Raw genomic sequence first — 11,004 nt, 5'->3', positions numbered from 1 at the left:
TAACATGTTTTGGGTCAATTGAAATCAACCCTTTTTCTGGGTAGGGTAAATACGGACCCATGTTTGGGTAGTTTTTTGACCCCATTTGGTTTGAAAACAACCCAGTATTTTTAAGAGTGTACAGACTAAATAGGGAGATGGACTGCAAAATCGCTTGTAGTCAATTAATTCTCGCGTCGTTGTTGAACTAGCTCTCACTAAATCTCTAGCATTACGAACTATACTTATGGAGCATATCTTATAAACTTATGGTTCTTCGTTATTAGATGGATCTCGTAGTTCAACGCCCAGATAATCGGATTAGGTTATGTTTGACTTTAGGAGATTATTCGAAAATTCACCAAAAGCTAAGCTAATTTTAAAATTTTTAAAGCTATCTACTCGATATTAAATCAGTTATTTATTTAGCGTGTATAATCTTGAAGGAGAAAGGGATGGAGTAGAAATCTCCATACATATAACGTAGCCTATGGAACGGCAACGAAGTCGTCCCACCATCCTCTGCGTTTAGGTATTGTCGTACGGTACGGAAACGTAAATGATGCCCCCTGTGTCTTTAAAAAAATAAGCTAGTAGTCATACAAATACAATTGCGCTACGAGGCAGCACTTAACCGGCGAGGCACACTGGGAGAGTTTCAGCCGTGCCGCAGATCACCCATTATCATTACCACTCCATCTTACCTCTTTTCTCCCTGGTACCATTTGCAAATTACAATTTTGATAATAATATAATTTGCTTTATACAATGCTCTATATCGTTAATTGTTTATCTTTCGAAATACAATAACGGGAAAGGGAAAGTAAAACTTAAATTGGGCGTAAACAAATCTATTCCAAGGGATTTTCCCTTAATTGTATTTCCACTTCGCCGGCTTCCGTTAATGTAAAGACTTTATAGAGATCGTAAGGATTTTATGATCCCCGAAATAATCCTAGCGTCTAATTTGGTGGACTATAAAATTTTCCATTGACTTGATTTCGCGATGTACAGTAGCTAATGAATGGAATTTAATTTTTGTATGGAGATTATACTTACTTTGTTTGATTTGCTTAATTAGTTCAATTCGGGATCAAACTGTTGTCTCCTCTTAATGGGAGGGTGAATAGGAAAACCAACTGATTTCTTATCGATAAAATTCATAATGTAACATCCAGGAAATATCTCCGAATGATTTTAAAATTCAAATTAGTTTGAGATTTCATAAAGATAATTTGAAATTTGCACCTCATCAACCTGCCTTTGAGTTTGAAGTCCGGGACACCGTTTTCTAGTTAAGATTAGAGTTTTTTTTACTAATGACCCCTTAAATTTAATTAGTTAAGAAAATGATCTCTAATTTAATTAAGGGGCCATACCTAAAATACTCAAATCATAACTCGAAAACAGTGGCCCTTGTGGCAAAATGGAGATAGAAGTTACATTTTCGACTCAAAATTGATTTCCCAATGAACATCCCACTTAATTTATGCCAGACTTATCAGAAACACCCTGTATACATTTCTCCAATTATTTTAGAAATATTTATTAAATATAATTTATAAAACTATAAGAAATAACTTAATTAACGTGATAAAGGAAATAGGCTTTTTTGAGATCTAATTAATATTTAATTAAAATTCGCCGGATATTAGTCGTTCCTATAAAAATATCAATTAAGTTTTTGTAATTAGTAATTTGATAAATATTATACGCTCTAAGGAAAATCCTTCCCTCTTTCAAATTGAACTTCCCGCTGGGATTAGATACTAATTGGAAACTTTTCTTCAAGTTATTTTATATATATATAATATATTTTTTTCTCTTTTTATTTTGACATTCTCTTTTCGGAGATTTTAAAATACTTTTCTTTTGATTTAAAATTAAAAATTGTGTTATGAAGTAAAGGCTTATATTCTAAAGGAAGGAGAACGTTATTGTAGAGGATTTATGGAATTCTGCTAAAAGCAATTATAGATACAATTTAAACAGATATAACGCACGGATTGATTGGCGTAAATTGGCAACTAACGTGCAATGTATCGGTGTAAATTGGCAATGAACGTGCAATGTATCGGTGTAAATTGGCAATGAACGTGCAATGTATCGGTGTAAATTTGCAATGAACGTGCAATGTATCGGTGTAAATTTGCAATGAACGTGCAATGTATCGGTGTAAATTTGCAATGAACGTGCAATGTATCGGTGTAAATTTGCAATGAACGTGCAATGTATCGGTGTAAATTGGCAATGAACGTGCAATGTATCGGTGTAAATTGGCAATGAACGTGCAATGTATCGGTGTAAATTGGCAATGAACGTGCAATGTATCGGTGTAAATTGGCAATGAACGTGCAATGTATCGGTGTAAATTGGCAATGAACGTGCAATGTATCGGTGTAAATTTGCAATTAACGTGCAGTTTAACCTTGTAAATTGGCTTGAAGCGTGCAACTTAATGACAAAATACACAAACAAACCATGTTTACAAAAAATCCACATGACACCTGTGCCTAAATTGTGTCTATTGCATTTTAGTAAGTTCAGTCACATTCCCTTTAGGGTATTTAAAAAGAAAAATACTTAAAAATCAAATAAACTTTCTTTTTGAAAAATCACACTCGAAATAAACGAACGTCGTCGCGACTTTCGACTTTACTTTTTAATTTTGATTGGTTTGGGATGCAAAAGCCTCGACTATAACTTAGAAGGGAGGCTTCAGTTGTCGCTTCTTTTCAGAACAAAATCATTAAAATCAAGAGAAAAGAGCCTCTAAGGGATTCGAATCCCCTTGCATGACATCTCGCTACTTCTTTATTCCTGTTTGCATTTTTGGATGAGAAATATCGTTTCATATATATATTCCCCAAATTCATCTTGCGCCTCTTTGATCATCTCTCTCATTTCGCGTGCAGTCTTGCAGAAGATGGATGAATGGTGAATGGATATAGAACGCTACCATTTTCTTTACTCCTACGCGACGTTATCGTGATTTAAGAAATACAAGCGGTGGGTGAAATAGCCGATAGGAAAATAATCGTAGGTAGCCTTGCAGTTCATTAACTAATTCGTTTTGCACGCAGACGGTTGGTGATATGGTAAATCCCACGACTTAGCTCGTTACTATTTAAGTTGTTTTTGTTTTTTTTTTCTACTTTTAAGTAGAACCAGAAGTAAGGTAAGGGACGAGAATTCAAGTTCTCTAGCATTGGTAATAGTGAACAAATTTGAGGATTTTATGCCGCTTCCATCGCGCCTACACTAGAGAGAAAAAAATTGGTCGAGTTCCAAAACAATTTTCTGCCCCCTTCCCCTCAACCTAAGCCGCGGAACACGGACGCGGTTGCTCGAATCTAGTTCGGCCGTCTGCTGCCGCGAGCGTCTCACGTTTTGGAGGGAAAATTCAGAAACCGCTACCAGAGGGCCAACTGTTGGTGTGTTGTCAAGAATATTCACTTTCGCCAAGTGAAGAATTTGGTAACCTTGATACTTTTAGTGCCTTATCTTACTTCTAGTAGAACCAAAAGTGTACAGATATAAAAACAAAAAGTACACTTCATCAACAATTCCCTGTCTTTGGCTGTAGTTAACATGTAAACTGAGATGCAGTCTACACTTCGCTTAACCGCCTACAGGAACTAACCAATCAGGGACGAGTTTCTTGACGTCATAGGTTTATAGAAAGTCGTTCATGATGCAGGCGATTCAAACGTTCATTTTTGGTACTAGAGCCAACACACGATACTTTACGAGCCTATTCACGGCTTGTTCCCTCTGCCACGGTCGGGAAGGTAACCACACACAGATGGTGGGTATAGAAGGGCTTCTCACATTACAAGGCGCGAGCAAGTTTCAACGAAGTATACTTTTTTTTTTTATGTCTGTATACAGGGTTGACAAAAACTAGTTGCAAAAAGTGGCAAAAATTGGCAAAAACCTTTCCCCGATTAAAATGACAATTAGAAATAATAACTTTGGCTTTGTATTTGTCATTCGTGTTATTATAGGTCTACCAACTGCTAATATGTCTCAATCTTAATCAGTTTTATAACATTTATTTTGTTTTAAACGTTCGAGCTAAATCCACTTTAAAATTGCAACTTATGAAATTTTTCTCCCATTCGAATGATCCTGATTGCCTCGCATTTGATAGCTAAACAATAAATTTGAAGCAGTTTCTAGCTTTAACGTACTGTTTCGAAAGTTCGAAGTGAACCATATATTAAGGTGAAGATCAAACTGAAAATGCACAGCTAATCGGAAACGTTTCACTGTTACAAACTCTCTACGAGTGCTTAATTGAAAATTAGCGTTTTGCAAAAAATAGTGCTGATCGAAAAATAAGAACTGATTTTTCATTTATTTGTATAACAGGCCAAAACGTTCCTTGCAAAAATTGCCTCGCGGTTTTTCCCTCCATATTTATACCGAGGATGTAACCCAATTCATGATTATGGTAGAATTTTGGACGTTTTAATTTTATTTCAACTCTGAATATTTTTGTTTTTAAAATTTAGTTCGTTATTTCCACATAAAGTGGAAAAAAAGTGGCAAAAAGGTTTTTGCCGCCCGGTTCTTTCCAGGTAAAAACCGCGGTTTTTTCCACCACTGGCAAAAACGTGCCAACCCTGTCTGTATACTTTAGGTAGAACCAGTCTGGAAGTGATTTGAAATTAGTTGACAAACTAACTGACAATTGAAGTTAGATAAAATAATAATTTCCATTAGCGTTACTTTATATTTTATTTAAGCCTTTTCTGCGGGAAGAGGGAATTTAAGGGGCGAGCCCTTTCCCAACTTTTCGTTTTATTAAGCCTTTCGATTTGGATAAAAATATTATGAAATGAGTGGCTTTGCTTTTCGAATTCTCTCGAGGGACTTAACTCTTTTCAAAGACTAACTTCGCGACCAATGCGAACCGTATTTTCTAATATAAACATAAGCTTTTCAAAACTAAATCAGGCGATCAAGCTATAGGGACTCCCACATACCACATACTTATTATCTACGAACGAGTTACTGTAAAGTCGTATAACCAACGTAGGTGTTAGGAACGAAATTTTGGATGTTGCCTGTTCGTGGTGATTGGGTGCATGATAGAACGTGTTTAGTAAGTGAGGAATTGGTTAAGATCAGCTATCGGGTTCGAGCTTGTATTGGGAAAGAAAGAGTTGGTACAAATATAGCGTTCACTGAGACTTTTGTAGAGACGCAAATTTTTTGACTAAATCTCTTACCTCATCCACTGAATGGAGAAAGGGGGTCAAGAATAGACCCTTTCGAAATAAAAAAAAAGTCTTCTCTGCGCATTCTCATGATACAAAAACACTACAGCGCAGGTGCCAAAAAGCGAGATGAAATGGGGCTGAGTTTTACCCCTGTCTCTTTCCAGTTACATCGGAATGGTCTGTTATATCGCGTATGTTTTCTGACTGTAGCTTAAGACATTTCAGCTCTTGATAGGTTCTGATTTCAGTAACATATTATTGGCTAATTAAAATTAGCCTTAACAAAAATCTGAACAGTTTCAAATTATATCTTAAATTATATTTTTGAAAGTATGTAAATCCAACTGCTTCAATCTTGTTCTTAAGCCCGTAAAAGCGTTAATTAAAATCCTCCAGCTCTATCGCTTGCGAAGAGCTAACTCTACAAGCAGATTTTTAGAAACCATGTAAATACTAAATTAACCTTTAGTGTTGACTCGATGGCGATTTTTTTTCATTCAGTGCAAAATTACATAAAAATCTCAATGATATTTAACATTATATAATGTGGCATTTGTTTATAGAGTTAGGGGTAAAACACGTAGTATATGACATTGCGTGATCTTAATGTTTCTTGTTTCGTCAACTTAACGTTCTTGTCATATTTGTTTTATGATAATAACGACCAAACTATTAAACCCTAAACTTGAATAGGAAAGACTAAAAAATTCACTGCGAATGCTTAAATATGTGAACATTTAGTCGAATTTACTATACGAAATTTTAAACCTTAGAGCTAATTGTACTCGTCATATTATATTTTAATTACAATGTTCAGTTGTTAAATTAGTGTTCCGTTTGGAACTAATTAGTGTGTAGATTCTTTCAGATCGATCCAAAAAAAATGTTACGAACAGCTTTGTCGTTCACAGATTCGTAAAACATTTCCTATACAGCGATTGGGATTTAAACTACTGTATCTCACGCAAATATGCAACTAAAACCGAAATACGATTCCTGGAAACATTTGAGACACGAATATTTAAATCCATTACTTTTTTTTTCAATTTCCAACCTTTTTGAGCCATGGCATACATTTATATTTCTATTTCATTTCCTAATGGGTGGGCTATTTTTGGTTTTGCTTTTTCAAAGATAGTACTTTTTATCCCTTAATATCTTTAAGAAACGATAAAAAAGAACAGTTTTAAACCCAAGATTATTCTCTTTTTTTGTTTGACTTAAAGGTATGGTGAAGCAATCCTAATCTTGGATTAGTCACCATAAGCCTTGGCTGCTGTGATATACTGGTACCCTAAGTTTTAAACTATAGGCTTCAGAGCGGAACCTTTTATACTTAGAGTTGATCAAGTAATTGTTTTATGTATGTTAATGCATTTACATTCCATTAAATCCAGGAAACTTAAATCTTAGATTAGTCACTAAGCCTTGGCTATGCTTTTACCTGAATTTGAAACGATTGGCTTAGGTATTATCTTTCAGTGCACAACCTTTAATACGGTACAATTGATAAAGGATGAACCTTAATTACATCTTAAATTAGTCACTAAGCCTTGGCTATGCTATTCCCTAAGTTTGAAACTAGGTTTAGGTGGGCACTATCTTTCTGTGCAGAAGCCAGAACCTAAAGTATGGTTGATCAAGAAAACTTACATCTTAGATTGGTCAGTAAGCCTTGGCTATGTTATTCCCTAAGTTTGAAACAAGGCTTAGGTGCTATCTTTCAGTGCAGAGCGTAAAATATTGTTGATCAAAGTAACTGTTTTGTTTCTGTTTAGAAAGACATTTACCTTCCTTTAAATCCCAAAAACTGGCGTAGACTTACTCAAAAAAGAAAACGAGAAATCTGCTTTGTTTTATTTTATAATTTCCTACTCACGTTTTTATCTATCTGGCGTCTCTTGTCTCAAAAAGATTTTATCTTTGCAGATGCGCAATTTCCTTTGGGGCCCCTTAAGCATTTTTTTAGTCCCCGAGAAGAGTGGGTGTGTATGGAAAGAAAAAAAAAAGAACTGGAGTCTAACGCAGCATCCTTTATCTTGACATGATCTATGGCTCCCAAACCTCCTCTTCATCCTCTCTCTCTCTCTCTCTCTCTGCACGCGCCCTAACCTAACTCACACTCCATCGCGCCTTTTTGTTTGATTTAGAATCACCCGAGTGTGATAGAAATTAGAAAACAGTCCCTGAGTGCCTGTATACACCTAAGAGAAATGTAGGCCTAAATATCTCTATAACCTTTGACCTTTATTAGAAGAATCCCTAAGCCTACGCAAAGGTTTTCTACCTTTGAAAGGAGGGCTAAAAGTATCGCGGAACCAATAAGCTAAGCTTGTTATTGAATTGAGCGGAGATGTCCAATTGCCAATATGGAGAGAATTAAGGCCTACTCAGACGATGCAACGTATTGACACTATTGAGTTATTAAACTAGTTTGGTCTTGAGAAACAGAACCAAGAAGTGATATCATATCAGCTTTATCTCCAGTCCAAACGTAGGTCCGGAGTTAATCCCCGTCTCTAAATTACAACCAGCATCTCATTGGTTCTTGAAAAGTCATGTCATCGCGACGCGAATGACGAAAATTCCGTATTTTACGACTGGGGAGAGGTGAAATAGACCGGCCTCCATTTACGTCCCCCCTGGTATTTTGAAAGGGGGACTGGGACTATAGCGCGTGAATACTTAAGCATCTTATACCTTTTCCCAAATAAACTAGATATCACTCGAGGATTCAATATGATACTGTATGTTAGTGTTCGGTTAATTTGATTCAATACGTGCAACGCTGAATTAGAATGTATTGATGGGTTGGTTATCAGTTGGGATATGTCATTTTTTCTCGATTGGTTCGAGGTACAGTATACTTATTCGAAACAGAACAGGGTTTCCACTAATGAGTACCGAGATAACTTCCGACCGGTGTATAGACTGTAGTGTGTACTCTTACCAACTGCTGCTCTTCTTTCTCTTGGGTTCTGATACCATACTAGGACCAATGAGTCGTGCTGCTAATACCAAGGGGTCCAACATTTCGTGCGTGATCTTTCCCAATCACAGACACATGTATCTAACCTATAACCTTTTCTAATTGTGCTCATTGGAGGCGGAAGTAGATTAAATCATCACAGCTTTCGTGAGAAATTTCGGCTTTTTTAAATGATTTCTTCAAATATTTCGAAAGAAAGGATTTTTTGATTTCGTTGGAAGCGATGAGATCACGAGTAACTGTCCGACCCTTAGACATAGTGGATGTCAGATCGGGTTGAGAGGGAATTTCTTTTCATCATTGACTCCAGTATAACAAGGCCTACTTGTAGGTACTTATTGAACTCGGAAGAGATAACAAGTTGTTTTTGTTAGACCTAACTTTTAGGGCTAATTGATCATCGTTAAAATGAAATGGACGTCTGAACTCTTTGAAGTTATGAAAGATTAGGTTGTCCTAATATTCTTATTGGAAATCAATCAGCGTCTGGCTGCCTAGTTATTATGATAATTTCAATAAAATCCTTTTAGATTTATTGGAGGGAGTTATATTTTAAGTATGGGACCTGAAACTTCGAAGTTTGTTGGCGATTAAGAGTAATCGCATTTTGATTAAGGGGAATGTGAAGGCTATTGTCTGAGATCTTATGCCGATGAGACCACCAGTTGTATGTTGCGGAAGCATTTCACGAAAGGTGCAAGTCCTGACTGACAATCAACGAGAAGCGCAAGCTGCTACACCCTTGAAGGAGAGAGGAATTGCTTCTGTACCCCCACCTACGGCACCAAAGTCCTCCCTGCATCCTCCCTGCGTTTTGGTAGTGTCGTACAGTACGGAATCGTAAAGGACGCCCTCTCTATCTTATAAATAGAAGCTAGTTATCATAACAATCGTCTACCGAAGGGCAGGGCCGGAAATAAGAAAAAAATTCTAATAGGGCATGTGTCCAGTGACCCCCTGTTTGATTGGAAAATTTATAGGACTTTGTCCACTGGAGTATGCAAAAATAGTGTTACTTCTCCATAGTCAAGCTATCAAAACTTCGGAAAATTTATTGATCAAACTGTCCAGTGACCCCTTAGTTTTTTTAAAAAAATTATGAGACAATTTAAAATTTTATTGGACAATGTTCTTATTTCCAGCACTTTGGCGAAGGGTAGGGGGCGAGGTGAACTGGCAGAATTTCAGTGCCTCATCATCATCTCCACTCCATCTTACCTCTTTTCTCCCTGCTGTACGTACCCTATAAGAGAGATTTTTTCGATTCTGTGGCCATCTTGAAAAATGGCGGCCAGAAATGTAAAAAAACCTTTATGGAATAATGTCACTGTTACTCTGCTATAAATTAACGAAACCTATTGTACCTTTCACTCTCCCTTTAACGAGTCTTTCTGATTGAATACCAACGTCAGTTGAAATCGCGTCTTTTCTCTAGACTAATGATTGACCGTATAAAAGTCTGAATTCAATTATAGGTCGCCGGTAAGGAGACATTCAAATTCTATTATAGGACAAAGACAATATTTCATCTAAATTAGGTTTGTTCTTCGAACATTATAAATTGATTCTCCGTCCCTTCCCCCAGATTGCTTTTATTTGAACAAATTGATATAAAGGTTTTCGGACTTCAGAAACGTAATTAGATTCGGATATTGGTATATTAATCTGCTTCCGTTAAAGGAAGTAGAAAATGATACAATTTTTTTCTTTTTTCAAATGGGGAGTAAATGACCATTGGACAAGTACTTGCTTTGTAATAGGTAACTTGCTAAACTACCTGGCCTTTGCTGGGTGTTGTAAGGGACTGGGAATCGGAAAGAGTTTATTGTATATGTTGCAAGGTTCATACAAACCTGGAAAACTCGGGGAAATTTTAGAATATTAGTAAAATTCGGGTAAATCAAAGAAATTTATGAGATTTGAGTAAGTTTGCTCTGAAGGGATTGCTTCAACTATAAAAACCCTGAGATTTGAGTAAGTTTGCTCTGAAGGGATTGCTTCAACTATAAAAACCCTGAGATTTGAGTAAGTTTGCTCTGAAGGGATTGCTTCAACTATAAAAAACCTGAGATTTGAGTAAGTTTGCTCTGAAGGGATTGCTTCAACTATAAAAAACCATCCCCTTAATTTTGTTGGTACTCCATATATGAGAAATAACCTGGAAAACTCAGGGAATTATATGGAAAACACGGGGCATTACACTGGGGAAAAACCTGGAAAACTCGGGGAATTAAATTGGGAAAAACCTAAAGAACTCATGGAAATCGGTTTTCTAATGTTGTTTGACCCCTGATATGCCATCACCAAACCACTTCTAAAGAACCCTCCCCTGGTGTTTTAGTGATATCTGCAACCAAGCGGTTTAGTCCAATTCTGAAATTAACCAATGGTGACTGTGTATAAAGGTCAAACAAACAACTATTGATTAAGGAATTTCTTGTGCACCATGGCACCTTAAAGATAATTAGGTGCACTTTCAACTCTAACATTTGGGCGAGCACTTCTAGAATGGAAACCATTAAATTTGATTTCAAATGGTCACAACTAGTGCGACACGTTGTCACGTATCGTCCAAGCACTTTATTAAAATGCACTATATGCTTTAGTAAATACTAAAGTAATTTTAAGAATAACAACTTATTTTTTTTCCTTATTTTTTGTTGGAAATTAATGGCCATAAGTTGTTGTTAACGTAAACTCAGGAAGTCACGGGGTTTTTAGGTTTAAAGATCGTGTTCTTGTAGCTGCCAGTTTTGCTGCTGGTCACGATTGTTCTACCTGTCGTTACCATGGTTACTGGGATAAATT

General features: G+C 36.4%; 1 protein-coding gene across 9 annotated transcripts in view; it reads left to right on the top strand.

Annotated features, from left to right (window-relative positions):
* Positions 1 to 11,004, top strand: part of LOC149717266 (IDLSRF-like peptide) — a 221,626-nt gene that overhangs the window by 191,289 nt on the left and 19,333 nt on the right. The window lies entirely within an intron of this gene.

The sequence above is a fragment of the Phalangium opilio genome, unplaced genomic scaffold (genome assembly GCF_054372755.1).
Source record: "Phalangium opilio isolate 3A_F unplaced genomic scaffold, DU_Popi_V2 ptg000003l_1, whole genome shotgun sequence".
NCBI classification, from domain to species: Eukaryota; Metazoa; Arthropoda; class Arachnida; order Opiliones; family Phalangiidae; genus Phalangium; species Phalangium opilio.
The sequence above is the reverse complement of the archived record's forward strand: the minus strand, read 5'-3'. Positions and strand labels throughout refer to the sequence as shown.